Raw genomic sequence first — 10,971 nt, 5'->3', positions numbered from 1 at the left:
TTATTGACAGCACAGTCTATCTACCCGAAGCAATCCCACAGCCCCTCCTCTGCCTCATGTGACCAACTCTCTAGTCCTTATCTCTGGAGTCTTGCTCTCCAGCCTCTGCCTGTATGCACATATGAGGACAGCCAAGCGATCAGATTTCCTGAATATGGTCTAGGCATGGAACAGTAGGCGTTCCTGATCATCGTACAGCAGTGGTCGAGTATGTTGGGACCCTCGGTCCTGTAGGTGATACGTTGATGATAAATTGAGCCTGATTGAAGTTGCTGTCAATGATCTGAGAGGCATTGGGTTAGGCTGGGCGAAGGTTAGAGTGCAGAAATGCAGGGTAAGCACAGCGTTGTAACTGGTAAGCAGGAATGTATGCTGTAGAATGAGGAATCTGAAACGATATATGCACCATGGGATGCAGTGGAGAAGCCACAAGCAAGACAATCCACCTACAAGTGGAATTGGCAGGATATGGCAAAAAGCATACTGCTGGTGTTCAGCAACGTACCTGGAGGGATGGGAAATGCATACACTGAAATGAGAAGGGAGTGCTGAAATTTGACAATGGTGAGAACAAAATGAGATGGCAGAGAGCAGCTGCGTATATTTGGGATGAGAAAAGTGGAGGAGTGAACGGAATCCTGTAATGTGCTGGAGATGGATGGCAAATCTGCAACAATATATGCACAGCTGACAGTAACGTACAAAATGTGGGTTGGCCATTCAGAGAAGAAAAGAAATATATTCTCACAGAAAGTAGTGGATCTTTAGAACTCTGGGGTTAAAGATCAGACATGACCTTAATGAAAGCACAAAGCACAAATATCCTTCTCCTTCTATTTCTTACGCTCTTGTGTTTAGAGGGTACTGTCAAGCAACTACTTAATTATCAGTCCTACTTGACTCTTCAGGTCCAAGTTCAAAATCTAGTTCATTTATAAACAATGCTGCAATTGTTAAATACTAGAAAGGACTTGAATTTGTACAATGACTGATCATATCCTCTGAATACCAAAAGCATTTCACAATCTAACAATTCATCTCAAATAATGCACATGGGATACATTAATTGTTGCATTCTTATTTTAATTGCAATGACTACATTTTAAAAACACTTAATTAACTTTTTTTTTGTGTTCTGTATTCCAAGGATGCAAAATGCAAACCTGCTACGTAAATTCAACTTTTCAATTTTGACAAAATTTATAATTTAAAGTTATAGCCTTATGCACGCAGTCAAAACTTACTTACTCACGGCCCATTACCCCGCTGGCATTTAGGGCAGCAATGAAGGTCCTCCATCTCTAGCAGAGTTCAGGGCTTCCTTCATCATGTCAGCAGCTCTGCTTTCACTACTGTCAGTCATGCAAGTCCCGGGTGGAGACTCAGGAATACCGTCGTACTCAGATGTAGAAGGATTCTTCTTTGTTGTTTCTGTAACAATTTTGTTTGACCAGTCAGGGTTGTTAGCTCTGAGCTGAACCCCCCAAACCTGGAGGACCGCTGGACCACTCTTAGTCTGGCCTCTACCCTTTGAGCTGTTTGAGCTAAAGCAAAAAGCCCTCACTCCAGACAACATAGCTCTCCAGGTCAGCCAGACACACAAGACTCCAAACCCAACAACAAGGTTGTGGTCCTCTTGGATGTCAGTCAAGAAGACTTTAAATACAATAGGCAAATCTGATCGCAGAAAATATGATGGTGAAAAGAAATTACTGGTTACTTGATACCATGTGTATATCTTGTGGCATTCCTTTTTATGAGACCCAGTCTTTAGATTACTTCAAACATTAAAAAAACATTAAAATATTGAAATTTGCTTTACTATTATGGTGACACCTTTAATTTGAATTTTGGGATTTCAAATGTGCCTATTGATTCACAATTAGTAACATTGTTTAAAAGATAACATTTTGCATCTTAAACATATACCAACATATATTAAGAGATTTATGAACTAAACTTAAGTTGCCTCAGCAGCAGGATGGCCATATCTAAACAGTACTTTACAAAGACTATCAAAGACCCGATGGGCAGAGAGATAAAAAAAATCATGCAGACAATAAATGCCAGCAATTAGCGTTCTGAACTGAAGTCCACATTACGATGATTTTGGGCAGCTTCAGTTTCTGGAAGGACATTCTTTTTCCAGAATTAGGCTATTCTGCCCATCAAAAGTAAATCTGTTCTGTAACAATACAGTACTTCAACAGTGAACAGGCTTTAGCCGCACAATGCAAGTTGTGAAGGGGAAAATATGAATTAGTTAAAAGTCCAACCTTTAAGTACAATGGGAAATCTGATCCCAGAAAATATGACTTGGTGAGAAGAAAAGAAACAGTAAAAACCATTTTGCAACAGATTATTACATCCTGTATCTGCTGTGGTCCTTTGTTTCTCTGTTGCTGGTGTAATATACCATAACAACGGGGGGGAACATGGGCAACCTGCTCCCAGCACTCTATCCTGATGCACATCCAGTAATTCTAAGTAAACGCTCCTGATTTTAACTCACCTGCAAACAGAAGCATCATGCTTCTCTCTGTGGGTCATGTGAATTAATTAAACTGTACATTTATGACCCCCATTCTGTAATATAGTTCAACAGACCATTGCATTGATCCAATGAAAGCCAAAAGCCCTTCTACCATCAAAAAGGCACAAAGTAGGAACAGCCCTGGTCCCAACAATTCAATGCAGCTATAAAGAAGGCAAGACAGTGGGTATATTTCATTAGGAGTTTGAGATTTGGTTTGTCAACTAAAACACTTGCAAGTTTCTATTGATGTACCATGGAGAACATTCTAACTGACTATATCACTGTGGGGCGGGGGGTGGGTTTGGTGACTACTACAAAGGATTGAAATAAGCTGCTGCAGGGAGTTGTAAATTAGTCAGTTCCATCGTGGGCACTGGCCTCTGCAGCATCCAGAACATCTTCAAGGAACGATGTCTCCAAAAGGCGGCATCCATAACTAAGGACCCCCACCACCCAGGACTTGGCCACTTCTCGTTGCTACCATCAGGAAGGAGGAACAGGAGCCTGAAGGCACACAATCAACAATTCAGGAGCAGTTTTTTCCCCTCTACCATCCAATTTCTGAACGGACATTGAACCCATGAACACCGCATCACTACTTTTTTATTTCTTATTTTTCTGCACTACTTATTTAACAAATAAATTCTTCTCAGGTCTCCAGCCAGGTTCAGATATCGATTTTAACCAATTGTTTCAATGACAGACTCTGCCATCTTCATCAGGGATGATGCCTGGTCATGTCTAGTCTGGTGGTATTTATATCCCATACTCCGTCCCTCTTGATTGGTTAGTCCTCACCCAATCAGGTTTCTGCTCTCCCAGCTTGCTTACAATCAAATTCCAGCTCTTACTTAGAGTGAGACCTCCGGCTTTCTTAAAATTCTTTTCCTCTAGTTTTATTTCAATGGTTTCCTTCACCAGGTGGTCCCAAAAGCCACTGGCACAGCACAGTAATTTTGTGTTGTCAAAGTCAATCCTATGGCCATTGCAAACACAATGTTCTGCTACCATCAATTTCTCCAGGTAACCCAAACAGATACACCTCCTGTGCTCCTTGATGCAGGTTTCCACCGTGCGTCCTGTCTAGATAATATTCACCACTCTGCATTCACAGGGAATCCTGTAAAAGCCAGCCATCCTACGTCTCAGGTCATCTTTGACCCACATAAACTGTGATTTGAGCTTCCTTATTGGTTTGTGAATGGTATTAAACCAGTATTTCTTCAGGATCCTGGCGATCAATCCAGAAACTGTGGAAATATATGGAAGACAGGCAGTAGCAATGGGTTCCTCTTCGTTGATAGGTTTCCTGGTTTTTCTGTCGGCCCCCTTAAGGCCCCAATTGATTTCCTTCACCTTGCAACGTTCTGTAGTAACGTCGTGAGTAATCATCTTATTTCCTCATGGAGACTCCTCCAGTCCAAAATAGTTTTTGCATGGTTAACCAAATTAGAACGAACCACTCTATGTTGGGAGGCGTGACGGTGGCTGTTATTACTGAGGTACAAATCCGTGTGAGTGGGTTTACGATAGATGCCATACCCAAGGCTACTGTTTGGTTTCCATCATATTAGAACATCCAGGAACGGGAGGCAACCATTCTTCTCCATCTCCATCGTAAATTGAATATTTGGATGTATACTAATCAGATGGACGTGGAACTGCTGGAGTGCCTGAAGTCCATGAGGCCACACTACAAAGATGTCATCGATGTACCTGAAGAAGCATTTGGGCGCAAGGCCGATGAAGTCAGAGCCCTCTCCTCAAAGTCCTCCATGTGGAAATTAGCAATAGCCAGCGACAAGAGCGTTCCCATGGCCAATCTTTCCGTTTGTTCATAGTAGCTCCCCTTATAGATGATGTACGATGATGTAAGGGAGTGTTCAAAAAGGTCAATGATACCCTTGTCAGACCTTGACCACAGGAGGACCAGGCTGTCCTTAATGGGAACACTCGTGAACGTGTCAAAACTGACCATTATGCCCTCCAGGGTTCAGCTGGATGTTGGTTTTATGAAGTCAGTTGAACTTGCGAAGTGTTGCTCACAGTCCCCAACAAAGGGAGACAGCATGGTCGTTAAATGCTTAGCAAGGCAGTAAGTCGGAAAATCTATCCCACTGCTGATAGGCTTCAGGTTGGTGGTGGTGGGGAGGGAGTTCTCCTTGCGTATCTTAGGAAGCCCGTAAGGTTTGGCGGCACTGACGCCTGAGGCAAATGTGTCGTGCATATGTCTGCTGGCAGCCCAGATTTCCTCAGTAAAGTGGAGGTCATCCTCCCAATCGAAGCCGTGGAATCCCGCTGTGGAACTCTGTAGACAGGATTGTCCAGAATCCGTTGGACTTTCCTCTGAGGACATCACTTCCTTTGTCCACTGATAAAATCATGACAGCTGGGTTTCGCCATAGCGCTTGGAGTGTCAGTCACTCTCCTTTTGTATTGTTCAGTTTCTGCAGAGTATCATATATCAGCCAGCGGAAACCCGTCTGTAGGAGCACAAGAGGTAAATTCGTTTGGGTTACCTGGAGAAATTGGCGGTAGGAGAACATTACATTGCAATGGCCGTAGGGTTGTCTTCGATGGCACAAAACTACTGTGCCTCACCAGTAGCTTTTGGGACCCCCTGGTGAAGGAAGCCATTGAAATAAAACAAGAGGAAAATAATTTTAACAAAGCCAAAGGTCTCGCTCTAAGTAAGAACTGGAATTTGATTGTAAATATGGTGGGACGGTGAAACCCTGATTGGATGAGGACTAACCAATCAGGACGGACAGACAACCGAGGTATAAATACCACCGGACTAGACATTTCCAGGCATCATCCTTGATGAAGGTGGCAGAGTTTGTCATCGAAGCATTGATTAAAATCAATACCTGTACCAATCTGGAAGACCGAGAAGAGATTATTCATCATGTATACTGGGAAAGTACCAGATCTTTTTATACTTACCGTAATTCACATTTTTTTTTCTTTATTATTGTTGTACCACTGCCACTACATTAACAAATTTCACAACGTATGCTGATGGTATTAAACCTGATTCTGAATGAACCCCCTTCAATTTCTGGATGAGTGCAGACCCAAAGACCTTCAAGCAGCTCAACAACTGCTATGCTGCTGTGGATGCCGTGGCACATGCCTGTTGCTATGCAGGCAGAGTTCAAAGTTCAATCCCACCATCCTCTGTGCGTGCACCCTGTGGAATGCATGGCTTTTCTCCAGATGCTGCAGTTTCCTCCCACAGTCCAAAGATGTACTGGGTAGGTTAATTCATCATTGTAAATCACCCTGTGATTAGGTTAGTTTTTTTTTTAAATATAGGGTTGCTGGGGTTTGCAGGGGTGATGTGGCTCGAAGGGCTGGAAGGGCCTATTCCCTGCTGTATCTCTAAATTAAATAATGAAAAACATCCTAAGCATGCAAAGCAGCCTGCTTGATAGACACATTAAGGTGTGGTGGGAAGATGGTGGGAAGATGGCGGCGCGATGCAGCTCACAGCGGCCACTCCGGTGGTGATGTCTGTTATTTGTCAAGTAGGGTGCCGTGCACAATCCTGATTTGATGGAGACGGACGTGAGAGCACGGAGGAACATCTGGTGAAACTTCTGAAATGCCTGCTTCGCTGCTGCTGCTCCTGTGTGGTCCAGAATTTCCGGAGGAGAAGGCCCCAAGTCCTCGGCTTTGCTTGTTGCTCAACGGCCGGGGTGGGGTCGAAGTGCTCAGCAGAGGATGGTGCTCGGAGAGGCTGTGTCGGAGGATCTGGTCGGAGGCTCAAAGTTTTTGGATGGACTCAGAGTCCGCTGTGATCGGGTGCTTCCAATAGTGCTGCATCAGTGAGTTGGCGGTTCTTGGAGGTTCATGGCAGGGAGAGTTTCTCCCTTCTGCTGCCTGCGTGGGATGATGAGTCTATCGAGACTTTGAGGTTTTTTTTACCGTGCCCGTGGTCTGCTCTTTATCAAATTATGGTTTTGCTTTGCACTGTTGTAACTATATGTTATAATTATGTGGTTTTGTCAGTTTTAGTCTTGGTTTGTCCTGTGTTTTCTTGTGATATCATTCTGGAGGAACATTGTATCATTTTTTAATGCATGCATTTCTAAGTGACAATAAACAAAGACTGAGAGTCCTCACATTGTTTACTGCCCTATTTGGATATTTAGAAAACCAGGAAAACAATAGAACTACTAGACTTGCTCCCCAAATGCTCAATTCTCTCTGAAATGTGGGCATCTCATATCCAGAATAAAGTTGCTCAAATTTCAACTCAAACTTCTTATGGCCACTATAAAAATGAGTCATCCAGAAACCAATTATATGGGGGAAACAAGTAACAAAGTAGCATATTAAGACAAGTAAACATATAACTGTCATGGTCCGATCCGTGAAGTCTGCATTCCGGTTCACGGTCTGGTCCATCGACCCTTGCTCCAGGTTTTCCTGTCTACCCTGTTTCTGTTCCTGTTGAGCACTAATTGAGGCAGCTGATTATCATCAGGGCTGGCTGCATAAATACCTCCAGAGGCCAGGGCATGGCAGCTGGATTGTTCTTGTCCTTACTCCTTGTATCCCTTCCCCGGCCTTCTGTTTCCTCACCTGAAGCTCTGCCTTGTTTTGCCAGTGACTTTCGCCTTGCCTCGCCTGTAGTCTTGGAGTCACCCTGTACCTAGCTCCCTTCCTGTCCCTTGCCTCCTTCGGGTAAGCCGGGCTGTCTTGACGTTACCCTGCAGTTGGTTCTGTCCCTTCCTGTCCCTTGCCTCCGTCGGGTGGAGATCTGTGCCCTGCCCAGGAGTACCGCACACTGCCCAGGAGGAGCTTCAAGACCCCAAGCCTGGAGCTGCGCCCCAAGCCAAGCTTCAAGACCCCAAGCCTCAAGTCTCTAGCCAGGCCTTGCCTCTAGTCTCCAACCTCCAGCCTCGCCTCAGGTCTCCAGCCTCCAGCCTCGCCTCAGGTCTCTAGCCTTGCCTCAAGACTCCAGCCTCGTCCTGCCTGCCAGCCAAATCACGTCCTTGCCTAGTTCTGGGGTCTGAGCCAGAGGCAAGACCCAGGTACTAGGTCCTTGTCCAGTCTCTGGCTCGGAGTCCAAACCCGGGCTCCTAGCTCTCTTGTCCAGTCCTGTTCCGGGTTCCCTGTTTTCATGTCCATGTCCTAGCCCTCACTCTGTATCCTAGTCCTGTCCCTAGAACTTCAGTGTCTGTGTCTTGCACTTGGGTCTGTTCCCACCCACCTCCTTATGACAGAACGATCCCGCCAACCATGGACCCAGCGACACAGACACTGTTGTTTTCCTCTTGCCACCCAGGGCTTCCTTCTGTTAAATACCCTCCCACCCGCCCAGGTCATCCATGGTCTGGATAGCCTGTTTGGTCGCCAGGGTGCTCCCGTGGGGTGGGGGGGGGGGGTCGGTTACTGTCATAGTCCGGTCCGTGAAGTCTGCATTCCGGTTCACGGTCCGGTCCATTGACCCTTGCTCCAGGTTTTCCTGTCTATCCTGTTTCTGTTCCTGTTGAGCACTAATTGAGGCAGCTGATTCTTGTTGGGCTGGCTGCATAAATACCTCCAGAGACAAGGGAGTGGCTGCTGGATTTGTCTTGTCCTTACTCCTTGTATCCCTTCCTCGGCCTTCTGTTTCCTCGCCTGAAACCCTGCCTTGTCTTGCCGGTAACTCTTGCCTCGCCTTGCCTGTAGTCCTGAAGCCACCCCGTACCTAGCTCCCTTCCTGTCCCTTGCCTCCACCGGGTAAGTCAGGCCGTCTTGCCGTTACCCTGCGGTGGGTTCCATCCCTTCCTGTCCCTTGTCTCTGTCAGGTGGTGATCTGCGCCCTGCCCAGGAGGAGCTTCAAGACCCCAAGCCTCAAGTCTCCAGCTTCCAGACTCGCCTCAGGTCTCTAGCTTTGCCTCAAGACTCCAGCCTCATCCTGCCTGCCAGCCAAGTCACTTCCTTGCCTAGTTCTGGGGTCCAAGCCAGAGGCAAGACCCAGGTACTGGGTCCTTGTCCAGTCTCTGGCTCGGAGTCCAAGCCCGGGCTCCTAGCTCTCTTGTCCAGCCCTGTTCTGGGTTCCCGGTTTTCGTGTCCATGTCCTAGCCCTCACCCTGTATCCTAGTCCTGTCCCTAGTACTTCAGTGTCTGTGTCTTGCACTTGGGTCCGTTCCCAGCCACCTCCTTATGACAGTAACAGATTTAGAATACAAGAAACAAAGTAACGGATTAAACACAAATCGCAAAACCCGGGCTGCACGCCTCTTCTTTAAAACTCCTATGGAACTGCAAAAACTTAAAACAGACAGTTAATTTCTCACAGAGAAACAACTGCTAAGGAAAAAGCAGCTGGGTGAGACCCAACACATTCATATTCTCATTCTCTCATTCTCTCTCTCTCTCTCTCTCTCTCTCACTCACTCACTCACTCACAACAGCAAACTGAAGCATGTGCCCGCACCTCACATCTCTCCGTATTCAAATCATTCACACTCTAGTTACAGGGAAGGGGGATGCAGGTTGAATGACCCCCTCCCTACAACAACGAAGCGCAAATGAACTAACCACCCCACAATTCCCACTGCTGGCAAATGTTCGCCGATATCCTTTGCAGGGAACTCTGAATGGAATACAAGGAATCTGGCAGAGAACTAGAAGGCTACCCCTTCCCCCACAACAGTCTCCTTTTTTTGGTGCAGTATTTCCACACTGCATCGATGGGGGGGGGTGGAAACTACGTAATGCCTTCTTCTCCGGAACCCCAGCCTTAAGCAATGCTAAAACATTTATTTACCGGATGTGCAGGCTCCCCAATCCCCGGGAGTCTAATTTCCATACCTGGCAGCGTACACCCTCTTCTACACACTCTAAACCTTGTAATAATTGAATCGCTGTGCAGTACTTACAGAAAGACCAACAGCACTACCCTTTTCACTGTATCGGGAAAACTGCCTCCCCCACGTGAGCCACCATTCCAGATGTTAATTCAATATCCTCTGGTGGGATACCACTATCAAGGTATATTTCTGTCATAAGAGACTGGCGTAGAACTTTAGTACCCTCCTTTACTGCGCTCCTTTCCATTTGGGGTTTAAATTCCATTCAGTAGGATGGGATGCCGAAATTTAACTGCGGCTGTTACCCGAACCAATTGTGATGCACTGTGCTCAGGGGAAGCAAGCAGTGTTCTCAGTGCATTATTGATTACATGTTAGGACGATAGGCTTCCTACGGCATCCATCTCTCTGTTAGATAGGATCACTCCGGTACCCCCTCATCCTATAACCACGCGGCTGAAGACACTCCAGCTTGTTGTCTGTACGTATCTCCTAAACTCGCTATTTCCTTAGTGGAGAATTCTCTGAGCTCTGTTGTCTTGAAGGTGTCCATTACACTATCCCCCACACATTCCTGACCCTCCTTCCCCTCTCCCTCCCGAAAGGAAGAAGCTACTGGGGCGATATCCCCACGATGGGAACACGTAGTCACTGGCCTGGCCCGTACTGATTTGGACACACAAGGGAGAGGGCGATCATCTTGAGGATTAAACCAAGGAGTCCTTGCTACTCCTTCTCCCTCATTTTCATCATCCAGCCAGGCATCTCCACCTCCCATCCCCACAGTCGGATCTCAACGTGGCTGAAACCTCAACGGGATCAGGTTCCCAATTGGCCCTATGAGCCGCCTGTAAATTCTGTACTTTCATTAGCCGACAGGCTATCTGTATCTACGAACTTTGTAGCCCTACTCTGAGCCGTCAATAGTGATTCGCTCAGAATAATATAGTGCTGACTGAGATCTTCCAATTCATTCTAAGCCTCACTTTCGTTTTATACTGATGTCTCACAATTGCTGAAAAAAGCCAGAAAGCACCCCGCTGGCTATCCGTTCTCCTGGGAAAACCCAGTGATTTAAGTATAGAAACAATGTGATGTCCCATTTCAACTCGGCGAAATCTAATTGGTCTGACCTATCTACCGGCATTCCACAACCCATGAGTAAGTTAGCGAGATTTCCAAAGCCCGCACTATTATCTGTCCACCCTGGGACACAACATCTCTCAGACTGAGGGTCCTATCTTTTAAATAACCTCTTAAAGAAATGCATTTCTTCTCAAAAAGCTCTCAGCACCAAATATAATGTTCAATCAGGTTCGCGGGTCTGGCAAGTGAGACAGGAATTGTGCCAACTTTAAATAGCTATATTAATAACTCATTTACAAACAGTAAAAATTTGACCTAACACTCACGTTCCCCAAGTTAGGCCACTTATGAAACCCAATACCTTTCAGTTAAAAACTTTGATTAAAAAGAAATCCATCTTCACAAAGTTTCCTTGCAATTTCATTCTGTGTAAAAGTTCTCCAGAATTGTGATGGCCATGGTAGAAACACCACATGGCCGGGCAGCAGAGGAAAATACATTTTATGTTTCTCTTCCATAAAACTATAGGATATAGGATCT

This window comes from Mobula birostris, chromosome 32 (genome assembly GCF_030028105.1).
Source record: "Mobula birostris isolate sMobBir1 chromosome 32, sMobBir1.hap1, whole genome shotgun sequence".
NCBI classification, from domain to species: Eukaryota; Metazoa; Chordata; class Chondrichthyes; order Myliobatiformes; family Myliobatidae; genus Mobula; species Mobula birostris.
This window is presented reverse-complemented; position numbering follows the sequence as displayed.